This window comes from Papaver somniferum, chromosome 9, assembly GCF_003573695.1.
Source record: "Papaver somniferum cultivar HN1 chromosome 9, ASM357369v1, whole genome shotgun sequence".
Classification (NCBI taxonomy): Eukaryota; Viridiplantae; Streptophyta; class Magnoliopsida; order Ranunculales; family Papaveraceae; genus Papaver; species Papaver somniferum.
The window spans coordinates 19,035,374-19,052,862 of NC_039366.1; the positions used below are offsets into that span (position 1 = coordinate 19,035,374).

A 17,489-nucleotide genomic window follows, 5' to 3' on the forward strand; every position below is an offset into this window, starting at 1 on the left:
CTAATATTACATAAACTACACTGAACATTTAAACACATTTTCTTAAGTGGATTATCCACCACATGCAGTATGTTTCATAAGGCAGGCATAAACATCTTTTCCCATGTAATATATTTCCACTGCAAGATATTGAGTTATCCTCGTATCCAAGAGTTGGAGGGTCCTAGCATGTGAAGTAGATGCGAAAGTTCCCCTCTTTCTTCATCTAAGAGTTGAAGCTTCAACTTAATTTTTCATTAGCCTTGTTATATGTATTCAACATGTTGCATGTTCAGGGAATTTTGGCCCAAGACGGAAGTTGCACTATCATGGTGCATAACGTGGGAACATTTTACAAGTGTAAATATCACACTATCGTGATGCATGAGCTAGTGAGTGGCAATCCAAGAGAGATATCGCACCATAATATGGTGTGACACGCGAGTTATATTGTTTAAGTGCCAATATTGCGCCATTATGGTGTCCCGCGTCAGCGGGTGGCTGGCTGAGGGAACTGTTGCGCTGTCATGGTGAAACGGTCAACTTTTCCTACGGACCAAAACTTGTTAATGCACTACCATGGCGGATTATTCAGTGATACATGATAACGCCATTTATGGTAAAGAAAGCATGTAAATTTTTCCCCGGTTTTTATTTGTAGAAATGTCAAATATATATGGATGGGAAGTTTGTTGAGGTGTATTAAATGGGAATGATAGAAAAGCCTATATGATGCGGAGACATCATTGTGGCGAGTGGCCTAGTCAAGAGAGCTTTATGATGCTTAGGCATCATCATTGCGACGCTACATACTAATAATACACCACCATGGTGCAACACAAAGGAAAGGCCAGTGATGTACATTTTTTCACATCATATGCAAATGATTAAATTACCTATACAGAATAGGCTATTGCTTGGATTTGGCGTTACAAAACGAGTTGGCTTTAGTTATTTATCCCGACGTGATGAATTACAGTATGTACTTGATTCCTTTTCTGTGAGGTTACGTAGGCAGTCGAAATGATTGGCATCATTGATGGACTAGCACCTTGTCGCTCGATCATATCATCTAACTGTGAGGTGATAACAACACTATGATAACTCATATCATTTAGCTATGCAAAGCGATGCAAGAGATGATTTTTTCTATACTTGATGAGGAAAATTGCATTCCTTTCTTTGGATGCTCATCCTTCCTATCGAGTCATACGATGCAGGCATGCACCAATTGTGCATTGAGAATGATCTGGAAAGTAAGCTTTGTTAGTATGAAAGTTAGCAAAACTTTTATAAGCCATTTGGAACATAAGGATGATGCAAATGCTAGTAGGAATTAGTTCGACTGATGTACCCTTGGCACATGCAAGATCAGCGAGTGCTTCCAGTAATGCCTAAGTTAAACAAGGAAGATGGAAATAGGCTGTGAGGGCTTTTTGCGACTCCAAGGCATGCCTTCCATCAGGAAAAGACTCGGAAACTGGTGATGCATGTAATAATGCACCAGGATAGTCCTTTATGGTTTTCTACCATTCGCAGAACAAGGGTAAGTTAGAACAGTGTGGAAGCTGCATCATGTTTGGCAAGCATGCTTGCAAAAGGAAATATACATGCATTTGTGAAACGAGAAATGAAGTTTATGGGCCGATCACTAGTATTAGAATCAAATTCTTAGAATGCAAGACATGGGTTGAACCTTTTTCTCCGAACTATTTATGTTCTTTATATGTTGTTGTCACCATTTTTATCATGTGTGTTTCTTCTGTTAGGTAAGTTTGTTTCGATCCACAATTCTGCTGATTTTACCTTTTTTTTTTACAGGAGAAATGGTTAGCGATTGTAGAGAACAAGCCATTGCCTGAATTGCATGGAAATGCAGATATTCCGTTCCCTAAATATGGAGATGGAGGATTTCAAATTCGCTCATGAGCAGGTATTTTTTCAGATGTCTTCAAGCATTCTACTGTTATTGTGTTAATCCCGGTTGCACCTGTATGATTAACCTAAGAAAGTGTTAAATGCCTGATAAAGAAAAGCATATTATCTTTATTAACCTAAAAAACATCTTAGTAGTTTACAAACTACACCTTATGGGTATGTTTTGGATGATAAGACTCTAGAAAGATGATTGCTTAACCATAATCGAGATGGTTAAATGATCTTTCTTTAACCGAGATGATTTTATAATTATGGCTCTATTGAATCCTTCCGTGATAAAGCGAGAGTAGCATACTGGTGTTTGGTTACTCCAAAATGTTTTGCATCTCAATCTCAGAATACCAATGATGATCTACTATATTACCTTATGGTTTACCAAAAGCTAGGTTTCCTCTGCCTATTTGGCATTATATTTGTAGGAATAAATGCTAAATATTAACTTGGAGTGAGATCCGAAAGGCTAATAGGAAGATAGCAGCGCATATTAAGAGTTGAGCTACCGAAGAATTCAATTGTGTTGTCAAGTTCTGAACTTTTACCAACTTTTAGAGATTAGTTTAAGGTGTTTAAAGTAGTGGGTTTCAATTAATTGATTGAAATTGAGTTTAAGGTGAAGAAATTTGGGAAAGGAAGTACATTACAGGGATAAACTAGAGGAGGTATAGAAATGAATTTTTTTTAGTGGTACAGTGAATAGATAAATTGGTTTATTTATACTTTTTTGGTTTCCTGATTTTGTATAGGTAAGGGTCCGATAGAAACCAAGACACCTAGATAGTGTATGTACATGTACTAAACTACTAATGCCCATACTAGATGATGTAGGCGTACTTTTTTGATTTTTTTTTTTTTTGATAATAATCTTCCTGAGTGGAATGTGCTAACTCCTTTATGCTGCAACGTCCACCGCATAGTTAGGTTTCCTAAACATAAAGATCTAATAACTGAATCAGGTCTAGAAGGATCAAGCCCAAGGAAAATAGAATAATGTGCAAATGCTCGACAGTGGCAGTGATAGGATAAAGAAATATTTTTCGTATCACTGCACTCAGGCACTTCACAAATATTGGACACCCTACCGCTATAAATATCCATCACAATTGTCTATGCTGTAAAAGGCGCCCCTTGGATTTTCGCCCAATTAAATTCATTGAGATAGAGAAGAATGACAAATACTTTGTGAGAAAGAAGCATGAATGGGTCAAAATTTCAACATCCAGTTCTGTCACTATAATTTATTTATTTTTGTGATAATATGGTGTTTTAAAGTGGAGGCGAGATTGATTGCAGAAGATATCATGGCGTAAGAGGTGCATCCATCGGGTATTCTACTTCGAAGGATTAAAGCAGGAAAGGACATGAGGGAGTTCTATGGGTTTGGTAATGTTGAATTCAGATTCTACTGATTTACAAATTTTAGATAACTTTTCTAATAAGCCTTAATCTTTTTCTCAATATACAAAACCCTAATCACCTCACACTTACTTTTTATCTAATATAAAAAACCATAATCTATTTCTCATAACCGTAATAAACTACTGCCTCTTTTCCTCTCCCAATTGTAATCTACTACTGCCATCATCCAATCCAATTGACTAAGTCTACTTTTATCTGTGTGTGTGCGCGTGTTACAAAGATTAATATTGGTTGGTGACTAATCTTTATGCATCAAATCAATTCAACAAGGTATTGTTCTTCTAATGTTTTACAATGTTGAGTTTAGAACATGATAAAACACTTTGTTACTTAAATAGAGTATATGACATTATCAGTTGCGGTACATTTCTTGAAATTTCCATAACCTGGTCTCTTTGTTTTTGGTTATTTTAGCGGTGATAGCGGTCGAGGTGGTTATGATGATAATGGGGACGTCAGAAAACATCAAAGATGGTGGATCTGGGTTGAAAATACATCAACAATAGGGGAAACCGTTTGCAATGTGTACAGATAGAATCTATATACACTTTCCTGCCAAGTTTATTTACTAAGAAGCAACTTTGTAAACACTGATATAGAAGGTGAGGAAAATTTCCATGTAGTCGCAAAATGTTGAATTCAATTACTTTCAATTGAATATAAAGTAATTGTTTTTTCGTAGTTATTTCATTATTTGAGTAGTTAATGAGAAGGAGGTGGGGAATCATGTAACATTCGAAATGCCAATACTTAATAGTGCCAAACAATAATTATGCGTCAATTGTCAAATACTTAAAGATTGGCCTTTTGTCTATGTGGGTTCTATCAGATGTCTGATACTCTTCAATCTCTACATTTTCAGCACAAATAATATAGAGAAAAAAGATCGAGATACATCAGCTTATCCTCGTGCAACGCACGGGCAAGACACTAGTTAACCTAATAAGAAACCGTCCAAATAACTAATCTAGGATTTTATTCGGTGACTGCCGGTTGCAAGCAATATCAGCAAGACAAGTGGGAAATCCAAACGGTGACAGCAACTTTTTATGATATCTCCTTTTTTAGGAAACCTAGCTAGCCAAGTTTGTATATATAAATTTGATGATATCTCCTTTCTTAGGAAACCTAGCTAGCCAAGTTTGTTTATATAGAATTTGCAAGCTTCTTCGCTACGCTACAAGAAAAACTGGATGAAGCAACCAGGCAGTTTTGGTTGCAAAAGCCCATATTAAGTCGCAGTAACCCTTAGAGCGATTTAATTTGGCTCTCGCTCTTGAGTTGCAAAAGGTGGGATCTCTATAGGTCTAGAGCAGCTAGGCACTCGCTCTAAGAATGTTTCAACTACCATCAACGATTAATTAATATGCTTGCTTTCAGTTTATTCCAATTATCCTAGAGTGAGTTGTTCTAAATTTATTTCAACCATCTTAGCGAGTAATATGTTACGTTGACAAAGGTTTAGAGCAACTTAACTGACTAATAATAAGTTGCTCAAGGGTATTGGATGTACAAGATTTTAGTCGGTACAAACTTTCAACTTGTCTTAAATTAGTTGCTATAACCTTTGAGTTTGTCTAAAATTAGTTGATCATTACACAGAATGTTCCGGTTCGTTTAAAGGCTTCCGACCAATTTTGACTCGGCTGAATAAAAAATGAAATCATAATTAACACAAAAAGAAAATACCGAACAAACTAAATGCAAAATTAATTTAATTTATTATCATTAAATTCAATTTACAACATCAATTGTTAATCAGGAAAATTACAATCTCATTTTACAAAAATTAAATGAAAATACAATCTCATTTCTTTAAAAAAAAAAATTACAAGCTCTTTAACATACTTTAAGTTCGAAGGCTACATCATGCTTCTTCTTACCAAATACTTAAAGCTTTGAAGGCTACATCATGCTTCTTCTGAAACTCACTAAGATTCATACTGTTGCGACCTGATACCGTATTTTCTAGATCTGGCTTTGTTGTCAAAGTTTAGGCTGCAAAAGTAGAAGGATACCCAACAATCCTAGCTACTGCAGAATCAGCACCAACAATCCTCAGCTGCTCAGCACGCCATCATCTTCTCTTGTTGTGAGTCTCTAGATGCAACTTATTCAGCCATTCCACCTGTGCGAAGCTCTCAGCAATTCAGTGCAATAACCTCAAACCAAAAGCCTACAGCATACACAACCAGCACTAGTCATGCCATCCATTTCTTCATCACCAGAAGTACCATGAACAGAACATCAACAACAAATCTTCCCCTGCAATAGAAGACCCATTGAATTCCTTCTGCTGTGCTATTTGAGAAGCAATACTGTGGTCAAAAAAATATAGAGCAGCTACCATCACAGCTGGTATAATGGCAGCAAAAAGTACATGGGTGGGACTTCTCCATCACTAATAACAATCATTAAACAGAAAAACAAACAAAGAACTTAGCAATTTTCACCTGGCATTTGCATCCATTTATAAAAGTAGCCAAGATTGCCGCCACTGGAGTCTAGTTAGAACCTGATCAAGGGATAATTGGAAGCTTGAAAAGTAAAGTACATTATTGAAGTAGTCTCTGATATGTTCCTCACAACAAGTTTAGGTGGCTAGCACATATGATACATAACTAAAGCTTAATTCAATTAGAGTGATAGCTTAATTAGATGGTTACATACAAGAAATACACTAGACTGCAATAAGCAGTTCACCCTCGCCAACCACTAGGAGGTTGAAACACCATTTAAGAACACTGAGACAGTTACGACCCAGCTTTAGATGATTAACAAGACACACATGTACATTTTCCCTCAGCTATCCTGTTCCTGCGGAGAAGCCAAATAAGATGCAAAATAAACAGACTAGACGTCTAATAGTGGTGGGTGTTTCCGTGTTTGTATGTTGTGACTTCTTTCACTGAATATCAATGGACATCAAATGCCGCAATATCCAAACATTAGATAAAAAAAATCCTAGCATGAATTGAAACAATTCATAGTTCAAAATCTACAGATATATTTAGTTTAAGGAAAGCCCAGAACTCAACTTCATTATTGAAACTGAAAATATAGGATTTAGAGTTGTACTGATATTTCTTCTTACCTTAAACAACAGTTTGGTGTTTCGATTAAGTTAACCAACTTGTATTTGGCTTATGACATTAAACAGATAGAATCCTCAAAGTCAAACTTGATTTCCCTCTAAATCTACATCATCTTCCACAGCATGAGCATCAACCATCCTGCATTCCATTTTTAGTTAGAAGCAGTTCATTTGAAAAACAAATCAACCCAGAGGCAAGAAAAATCTAGCAATTAGTTTTTATTTGTACCTCTCTTCTGGGCGAACATGAACCCTTGTATCAGTTAAGCTAATACTCTAAGACAACATGCACTGGATGCTCGAGTTCAAACAGTCAAGAACTGGATCTTGCAATTCAAATCTGTTGGTATGGCCTATCAATGACAAAAACACAATATTGTAAGCACACAAAAGATGTTAATCAACACTTGTAGTATAATACTGAAACTGAAATAATTGTATTTAGAGTTGTAATGTTATTTCCATATACCTGAAACTGCAATTAGTTTGGTGTTTAGATCAATCGAAGAAATTTATATTTATTTGACTATTAAAAATAAGCAGAGAACACCCTCGAAATCCAAACATGATTCTCCTCTTGCTTCCAATTTGGTGTTGAGGGGGCCTTTCAACTTCTACAGCATGAGCATCAACCTAATCCTGTAAACTTAACAAAGTTGTATTAACAAGGATGAAAAATATATGTATCCAAAGGCAACACTAAAAAGAAAATTAAGCACTAGTTTTGATTTCTACTTCTTTGAGCATCTATAGATGTTGCTGATGGGAGTTGTGATGCTGGTGGTATTTGTGGTAATAGTGATAAGTGTAAGAGGCGGCCGCCGGAAGCGGTAGTGGTAGAATTATACATCCAATTTTTTTGATAGGAGTCATAATGCCATTGAATTGTAGCTTACAATTTCCCCCCGTCAATCCTGCAATAGTTGATGTCCAATGCAATGATATTATTAACATCACAGAAATGTTGTACCAGTAGAATGTTATTAATAACTAGACTATTCCCTATAAGCAGAATATTAATGACATGATCAAAAGAGAAAGCCCCTCAAACACCAATAAGATGTTACACCCAAATAGAAAAAAAGAATAACTAAAATACCTAAAAGAATAACAATCAGCTCCATTCTACTTGAGAAGGAGAAACAAACATCATGATTATAACATTACAAAAACCAATTATTGTTTCCAGACCCAGTTTAGCTAATAAATCCAAGAGATAGACAAGATCCAACCTTCAAAAGCTTTACACTATTCAAGAATTTGGGAATTCTGATTGCTTTTTAGGATTTGGAATCCCATAGATAAAATGAAATTCATAGAAGTATAATCAACAATTGCATCTAGAGTTGTAGTGTTATTTCTATATACCTGAAACTGCAGGTTTGATGTCTATTTGATTGTTGGAGCAGAGAGCACCGTCCAAGACCACCGACAGTTGATGCTCAAAGTGCAATTAGTCTTCTGATTTCGTCACTTGTTTGCTTGAAAGATTTATTGAAGAAAAATGTTCAAATCAAGCTCGATCATTGAAATGGAAGAGGGTTTACAGGTATGATGCCGCTAATGGAATTGATGTCCGCTGCGGTTCGGCATGTAGTTGTGATAATAGCTATTCTGATACAGGCAAAGGCGCAAGTAGAAGTGATGCAATTGTTTTGATAAGATAAATCATTATGTTGCTTTAATTGAATTGAAGTATGTTGTTCTCCCACCACTGATTGATTAATTTAGCTGATCTTGAGTATCTGTTTCAGCAAATCTGGAGAAATCAGATTGTCAACACCACCAAGTACAGCAGCAGCAAGCTTTGATCTAAAAGGATTCTAGATATTGTACTCAATCACTTTACTACCACCTTCCATTCCACCACCACCACGACCTCCTTCTTTGCTGCCTCCTCTGCCTCTACCACCACCACGGCCTCAAATTTTTCAAATCAAACATTCCCATCTCTAATCTTTCCCCTAAAACCTCAATTTCAGTTTCAGTCACTTGATTCAATTACATCCAAGAACCCTAATATCTATGTTGGGAAAGAACAGAAACCCTAGCTTCTCTAATCTTCATTAACACTCACACATCAATCACTAATTCTTCCTCATCATACTGTGTTCACCAAACCCACTTTAATTTCTCAATTTCTAACTCAATTACCGATTCACTGAGGAAACCCTAGTTCTCGATTCATAACAGGACTCAATCCTATTCTTCATAATTAGCAGAAACACCAACTCATGCTTCTTTTATATATCCTCACGATATAAATTTCTTCAAGCCATACCTCAATTTGACCTCTCGATTTTCAACTGAAGAAAAAAATAAGAACGAAAAAGAAGAAAGAAAAAGAGAGAATAAGAAGAGAAAATGAGTTTCAAAGAAGCAGGTGAAGAGGGGGAGAGGAGACGGCGATGATGAGTAAAAGATGGGTTGAGTGAATTATATTTTCTCAAGTAATGCCGCCGGTCATCAATCTATGGAGGAGACGAAGAGCAGAGAAGATGAAGATAGAGCAAAACAGATAGAGTTCGAGTGGTTGGGTGGGTTTGGTGGGTGAATGAAAGTGATGGACGGAGTTCGTTGGATCCAGACATACGGATTGAGAAAACAATCTGACGGTTGATATTTTATTTGTGATGCTCATACGGATTGAAACACATTTGTGTTTCTTTTGTGTTAATACGAACTCATGTTTTCGGTTTAATTATCAACCTTTAACATGAAAAAAAAATCTAAAAAAAATATAAATAAATTTAGAACATTGTTTTCGACATTCTGATATAAAAAAATCCAAAAAATGTATAAGAATGAATCGGGAAAATTAAAAATGAATTGGATAATTGGTGTATTTTTTTGTGCTTTCTCTTTGTGTTTTTGTGCTTTCTCTTTGTGCTTCGGGTTTGAATTTCGACTAGTCATGAAGTAATTTTTACAAGTCATATAGGTCATGAAGTAACTTTAGTTCTTGGTAAACTCAGGTTATAAGATTACTAGAGATGGACCACGAAATTCATGATGGTTCAGACCTCAAACTTAGCTGGATACATCATCAAAATCGATAAATATGAAGCTCAGTGTTGATGTGAAATCCAAATGTGGTATAACAACATACAAACTATGAGCCAAGAACCTCTGGGAGGGTTTCCGAATTCAAACATAGCATGATACATCATCGAAATCGATAAATATGAAGTTCAGTTTTGATTCGAACTTCAAATGTGGTATAACAACATACAAACTATGAGCCAAGAAGCTCTGGGAGGGTTCTGACTTCAAACTTATCATGATACATCATCTAAATCGATAAATATGAAGCTCAGTGTTGATTCGAACTTCAAATGTAGTATAACGGAATACAAACTGTGAACCAAGAAGCTTCGGCAAGGTTCTGGCATATTGTACGCATACGATCGTAACCTGGCCGTGAGTGAACTACTATAAGTCCATCTACTTCGTACGAACGATGAATTCATCCATTTACAGGTAAGATTCCTTCGGAATATACCCTGAAACGTTAAACAAACCATGTTCTGGCATATTGTACGCATACCTTGGCTTCGAGATCGTAACCTTGTCGTGAGTGGACTACTATAAGTGCATCTACTTCGTACGAACGATGAATTCATCAATTTACAGATAAGATTCCTTCGGAATATACCCTGAAAAGTCAAACAAACCATGTTCTGGCATATTGTACGCATACCTTGGTTCTGAGATCGTAACCTGGCCGTGAGTGGACTACTATAAGTCCATATACTTCGTACGAACGATGAATTCATCCATTTACAGGTAAGATTCCTTCGGAATATATCCTGAAACGTTAAATAAACCATGTTCTGGCATACAATTTTTCTTAGAAGTGTGTGTGAGACATATAGCAAAAGTGAACTATATCCATGGTCAAGGTTTGCACAACAAGTATGCTTAACCTTAGGTACTTCATGTACTTCTGCCTTTGCACTTACGCTTCCGAACTATGTCAGGTCAACCAGGTATGCGTACCGAGTATGGTTACCTTTGGAAGTTGTGAAATCATATCCAAAAAGTGTACATACCTGTGTGCGTACGTGCTCTTGAAAGTTCGCGAAGTCATATCAAAATAGTATGTATACCGTGTATATATATATCGCCAGTAAGTCCCGAACTCAGATAAAAAGGGCATGCATACTAATGGTAACAGTTGGTTATGGATACCGTGTATACATATCGTCAAGAAGTCTTGAAGTAATATCATGTTCTGGCATATTGTACACTGGTACGTTCTTACATAATTTCCGACTTATAGTAGTCCACTCCCGGCCAGGTTTCAATCTTGGAGCCACTTTCTTTTTCGAAGTCGCCGGAAAAAGGTTTCATCCGTTATATATTAATGTTATCCAATCTCTCTCGGCCTTACTCAATTTCTCTTAGATTCCCATTGGTTTAATTATAAGGTTACCAATTAATTCAAATCAAATTTCCATCAACTTCATTTAATTTTATTTGTTATCGGTCAATCTTACCAAATTTGGTTGCCGCATTCATTTTCAATTAGATATATCGGTTTTCTTCTAATTATTCATCATTTTAACTGTATGCGCCGATTGACTATAGTCAATTTCACATGTTATCAATCAATTTTATTCAATATCACTCGACATCACTCGATTGCTCCTGGAGTCAATGGGTTTATATGATTAACTATCAAATCAAATCGAATTTTCATTTAGTACACTTAATTTCTTTTTTTATCTGTCAGTTTTACTTTATGTCGGTCGACCTCACCCACTTTCTCTTGGATTATATCGGCTTCTCATGTTATTGATAATTTTAGCCGAATGTCCATACTCTTTAGTCAATTTCACCTGTTATATATTAACCTTATCCAACATCGCTCGCTCCACACGATTTTTCTTGGATTCCATGGGTATAATTGTATTATTGCCTATTAACTTCAAACGAATTTCACCGTTATTAATCAATTTTATTCAAAGTTACTCGATTTTTCTTGGATTCCATGCGTTTATATGGTTGACTATTAAGTCAACTCAAATATCCATTTAGTTCACTTAATTTATCCGAGACCAAAAATTTCACCTTGGCCAAGCTGATTTCTATTTTTCACCAAGATGAGAACTGATGCGTTAATCGGCATAATTGACCAAGTTCCACAGATTTTTTGACCGGAGGAATTATCGATATAGTTTTAAATTTTCAAGGTTTCAGTAAAGCTCCGAGATCTATTTCATGTTGTCGGATAGTTTTTTGGTTTCTTTTGTTTGTTTTTTTTTTCTCATTTGGAACCAGTTAAAACAGTAGTAGCCAGAAAAATGACCGAGCGGACTGGGATCGGTTTCAAACGCAACCGATCCATCAACAGTTCACTGGCAGTTTTTAAATTGAAAACCGAGGTGTATACGGTTTGATCAATGGTGTTGCCTAAAAACCGGACCGACAGACCATTGTGCACCCCTAATAGTAAACTAAGATAACAACCATGATCCGTATGACACTAATCTAACCAATAAGAAACTAAAATGAGATCATTATCGGTTTCAAATGCCTACCTCCAAAATTGACTTCTCTTTTGAACATGTGGTGGCCGCTTAAACTTGGTTGCTCAGAGAGGTTGTACCAACCGATTCATTTTTGAGTTGCTAGGAGTCGGTGCCTCAAAGTGAATAGCAACCTGAGCACTTTTCAAGCTGCTGTAGATGACCTGAAAGAGTGATGTAGCTAGCAAACACATTCGGTCGTGGCTAGATATTAGATGACACAGGTTTGTAGCCGCCAAACTTTATGGCAGTTGCAACTTTGGATGCTTAAACCCTTAAAGTGACTAAAATTATGGGCTCTTGCTGAGATTTTGGTCGCTTAAGCCAGGTTTTCTTGTAGTACTAGTTGTGTACAGGATTAATAAGATGGAGAAACTACCCAAAGATATCATCTTAGACATATTACTATCCTTACCTCACAAATCAAATATCAACTTCAAATTAGTTTGTAAACACTGGCGTGATCTACTGAGGAATACTAAATTAGGTCTTCTATTTCTGGTCCAGACGCAGAGATTTATTAAGAAAAATCGTGTACTCCGCCATGGAGGACAACAGTATGATGATATTGATATGCATGGAAACTACTCTTACAAGACACTTTCCAAGTTTGATAATCATCCTACTTCCCCTACATACTGTTGGTCCAATTTGGTTGGTTCATGCAACGGGTTGGTTTGTTTCTCGGTCGATCATCACTTGGTGTATGATCCCACTTATATATGTAATCCCATCACTGGAGAATATGTTAAGAGGAACTCCCATCACTTGGTGACCGTCATCCCATCACTTGGTGACCGTCATCCTCTCACAGAATTGCTCTGTTTCACTTTTCCTCAAAGGAGAGAAAAAAGAGGAACTCCCACATAAATTTCGGGCGCAAAACATAAAACCAAAAAAAAAACCCATACGAAACCCTTTTCTGTTACCCTCATAAAACATTGAAAAAAAAATGAACCCTAAAAACAAACCCTAGGATATGCTTTCTTCATGGATATGATGATACAAAGAAAAGAAAAGCAACTAGCCAGGGTATGCTTTTTAGGGTTGTTGTAATCGGATTCTTGCGCAGAAACGCTAAAGTATTAAAAGTTCTTAGTTTTTTTTTTTTGGTTTGAAGTTATAATCAAGGTAAAATCAATCAATCTCTTCCTTCAATTTTTGATTTCAAATCGAATTTGATAGATAAAAACAGGTATAAAATAATCTAGGGTTAGGGTTTTGGTTTTCACCCATTAGTGTTGCTTCTCTTGCTGTAATTACTGTACGATTGAATCTATGAACGCTGTTAATTTTTTGCTTTCTGATGTATTATCGGGAAAAAATCTTACTTCAGCTGTGAGCTTGGTCTTTCGTGTTTGAAGAACTGAGAAGAGGAAAATGGAGCTTGCTTTGGTGAATGGGTGAAGTGCAGTTAGGTTGAGTTGGAATCAGTGGTGGTTGCAGAGTTTTTGTTGGTGTTGCTACCAGAGCATACTAATTGATAATCTCCAAATTCACAGAACGAGAGGTTGCGTCCATTGAATCTGGTGTTGAGCTGAGATTAAGACTAAGAATTTCTTTTATTCTAATCTTATATAAACTCTCAGCCTCTCAGGGGTAGTGTCAGATATATGTATTGTTTTCAATATTGTAGCAAGTCCTCTTTCTCTATGCTAAGTTCCCTTTTTGTTGTGCAATTGAGATTCCCTTAGCCCCACGGATGGATTGTTTCAATATGAATATCACAACAGAGATCATAAGTCCTTTGACATGAGGTTTACAGAGATTGGTCGGGACAAAGAGGTGTACAACTTCTTTGAATTGTAAGTTTCTTATATCCTGCGTCTATTTATAAGATATTTTGTGATTACCAGTGAAGCGTAATATTTATAACTTTTATGATTGCCAATGAAGCGTAATACTTATTAAACTTCACTATTTTCAGGGTAGTTTTAAGTCAACGTTGTATTATCAGTTTGTTCCCTAATAATTAAGGGACATTGGTTCATATGCTCCATTTTTTGTTGGAAATAGTGTGGTGGCTCAAGAACGTGGTACCTTAAAGTTTTTGCATTCTTAATATTCGATATTTGTTTGGTCTTGGCAAATCTCTCGATTTTGGAGTTTCTTTAGTATATAAGGATTTCATATATGCCCTGAAGTTGGTTGGTTGTTCAATCGCAATTGTTTCAGCAATGCATAATCTTTTACTAATTCATACTCAGATTTTACATAATTACAGCATTACACAAGGATATTATAGAGATAAGAGATTGGGAAACACCATACTCTAACATATTCAAGACGACATTCTCTGACAACCAATCCCAATCTCAGAGATTGGGAAAATTATAGGTACCTTTCAGTACCGACCATGTATTTTATCTAGCAAGACGACATTCTATGACAACCAATTTTGAAGTTAATTGTGATTTTGATCGAAATGGTTGCTTTATCCTGAGGTACCCCTATGCCTTGAAATGCTTACTGCAGAATAGATTCACCTGTTTAATAGTTAGTATTCCATCTTTGGCTCCTTTACTTTGCTTATTTTTTATATCATCGATTCATTATCATTTTATATATAACATCCACTCCACTCTTGAATTAAATGTGACAGTTGTATCACGAATTGGCTGCTGATTTATTTTCCATGTAGAAGATTTTGTATCAATGGTTTCCATCATAGTTTATGTGTTTGGTGCTGATATAAGTTATACCATGGATGTGTTTATATCTTTTATTTCCAAAATGTCTTGAGTTGGTGATGGGGTTGAATGTTAATGGAAGCTGGAGTCGAAAGTCATTGTTCTGGAGTACAGGAAGAAATTTTTTTTGGTTGTTGACACAATTTGGTGATAGAGTAGGCAAGGTCTCAACCTTTAATAATGTCTGCCTTCTTATCCTTCGTTTATAGTGTGCTAACTTACTAACACTTTCTTGGTTCCATAAGAATATGTAGTTCCTTTATCATATCTTTGAAAACTGCTTTTATTTCTCTTCATGTGTGCATGTAGTAAAGCCGGTTCTCTTTAATAAGTTCAATTCGTGTAAAATTTCCTAGCTATAATGGTATTGGCTAGCAAAACAATTCTCTTCAATTGGCATGCTTATGTAATCAAGAGAAACCTTAGGTATGGTATTGAAAATTAGGACTGTGAGTTTAAATTAGCATCTTCATAAATAACTTTACTTATACTGCAGTTAAATAAAAAGGACGTCATGTGGCTTTGTGTTATGTGCTTATTGAATGCAAGACTTAGATTTAGTGATGCATTTTCATGGAGTGTGAGAATTAACTTCATAAATTAGTGATTCTGTAACCTTTAAGGTCAAATACCATTCTCTGGACTGATGCAATATTAGTTTAAATTCAAGTCAACTTCATGGAGAATTTAAATGGTTGGTGATCACTTTTGGATCACCATTACAAATATATAGTTTGAATATCATTTTGCAGGTGTGGTGATTTTGGCAGGAAATAAAATGCTAAAGATGGCTTTATCACATGCTACAGTTTTACTAAAGCATTAAGTTTAACAAAAAGTTTTACTAAAGCATGTATTGGAATTTTCATGGCACTAGGAGTTTAGTTGTGGTCATTAACTGAACCGACGCGGTCGAGAAACGTCTGAGTGAATCTCAAACAAATCCACTCAGTTTTTATGCTACATTTTTTTTTGAGGACATGATTAAGCAAGTGTCTTTTGGCCTTTTGGGTTAATGTTCACAATACATGAAAAGAAAGATCAGTAGCCCATGGAGTGTTATTCATGGATACATCTGACATAAAACACAGGGTCTATTTGAAAATATCAATCAATGAGTGAGATCATAATCTCAGCAGTGGCCTTGGGAAGTCCTCAATTAGTCAATTATTGTTGATGAGTGGTATTTTACCAACAAATCATTTGCGATCCCTCAAACGAACCTGAAAGCTTATTTGGTTAAGAGTAAAGTTTTTATCTTTGATAATGTGACTTTGTATTTTTGATAATCTGATTTTCGTTTCTTAGATACTTTAACAAAATTTAATAAGCATATATTGTGGTGTATCCGTTTTGTTTTTGTTTGTTTGTTCGTGCCTTTGTGGTGTATCCGTTTTGTTTGCTTAGAGATTTGGAGTTTATTATGGTTGTCTAACTAATATATGTCGAATTTTAGGTTGTTGATGATGTTGTTATGAGTTCTTATCATCTTCAAGTTTACTGACTCTGATTACTTGATACTAGATGGCAGCATTACTCTCTCTGTGAGCAGTGAACTTAATAAAATGTTTTGCATATTGGAGGTACCACCTATGCTAAGGAAGAAGGCGGATGTCAGGAAAAGGGAAAAGGAATAGAAGCGACACCATTACAGGTTGCTAATGGTTCATTTTGCTCCAATCTTCTTTGTGTTAGCTTTCCATTGTGAACATTACATATCAAATACTAGCTCAGGTAACAATCTTTTCTTTAAATTCTTTTTCTTCTATATTGATTACTTGCTATTTTAGCTCAAATGGAAGAGCACATGGTTCTCAACCATGTAGATGTGCGGTTCGACTCCCACATATGGTATTCTTATTTGAGTAGGCTAAAATTTTACATGATTCCGGCGTCATATATATATTTTTTGGTCACGTAATGATCTGGCAGTCACTTTAGTGTATCGAGCGTTCTATTATTCAGATTTACATAACGAGCATTGGCCAAGAAATTAAGGGTAGCAATTTTATGTTTTTGCATGGTTGAAATGTCTTAGATAATAATTAGTTAATCATCACTAATTTTCCTATATGTTTTATTGTATAACAACAAAAGTGTTAAAATCATGATACATGCAGGAAGACAAAGCAGGCAATACACGAAGGATCAACTGAAGTAGAGAAGAGGAGGCTGCTCGAGCAAAAATGTCATCAAGCAGTTGTAACTATGTATGTAAACCCTGTCTTTCAGGTCCACCATTATCACCAGGCTAATGTTGTCCAACTCAAAATAAATGACGGGGCGAGGCGAAGCCGAACCAAACCAAATCAAAAATACTAAGAAACGGGGCGAGGCGAAGCCGAGCCACACCCAATTACAAATTTAACACAAAATCAAAAATACACGACGTGACGAGGCGAAACCACATCACACCCCCATACTATATGGTTAAAAAAAAGATGTCCGGTGCGTAGCACTGGCAAAATCTAGTACTTATGATATGGGAGAAGGTGAATTCGACAATTATTGGAGTTGGAATGAAGAATTCAGTATACCGTGGGGTAAGACTAATGGAAAGTGTTGTAGGTCGTTAGAAGGCTCATATCATCCATTTGCAGTTACGAAGAGAAATCAAGTTCTGCTATGGCTTAACGGAGTTCTCTATTGTTATGATCTGAAAACTACAACTTCGACAAAACTTTGGGATGATTCAGATACTACAATGTTCACGAAATAGTCTTGTTTCGCTCAAAGCATTGGGGGAAAAGTCCAAAAGAAGAGTGTAATTGTGTGTATGTGCATGCGTACACATGGGGCTTATACATACATTCAGAGCAAACTTTGTTTACAGCTTTTCTG

General features: G+C 36.0%; 2 long non-coding RNA genes across 2 annotated transcripts; both read right to left on the bottom strand.

Moving 5' to 3' along the window:
* Window positions 1-5,789: 5,789 nt before the first annotated feature.
* LOC113307868 lies at window positions 5,790-6,772 on the bottom strand. The gene is made up of 3 exons (XR_003339357.1): window positions 6,657-6,772; window positions 6,428-6,566; window positions 5,790-6,150 (listed from the first exon to the last, which is right to left on the bottom strand). It is a non-coding gene; the product is annotated as an uncharacterized LOC113307868 (long non-coding RNA).
* A 283-nt stretch (window positions 6,773-7,055) lies between these two features.
* On the bottom strand, window positions 7,056-7,858 carry LOC113309660. Its single transcript, XR_003340703.1, has 3 exons — window positions 7,796-7,858; window positions 7,163-7,341; window positions 7,056-7,066 (listed from the first exon to the last, which is right to left on the bottom strand). It is a non-coding gene; the product is annotated as an uncharacterized LOC113309660 (long non-coding RNA).
* Window positions 7,859-17,489: the final 9,631 nt, after the last annotated feature.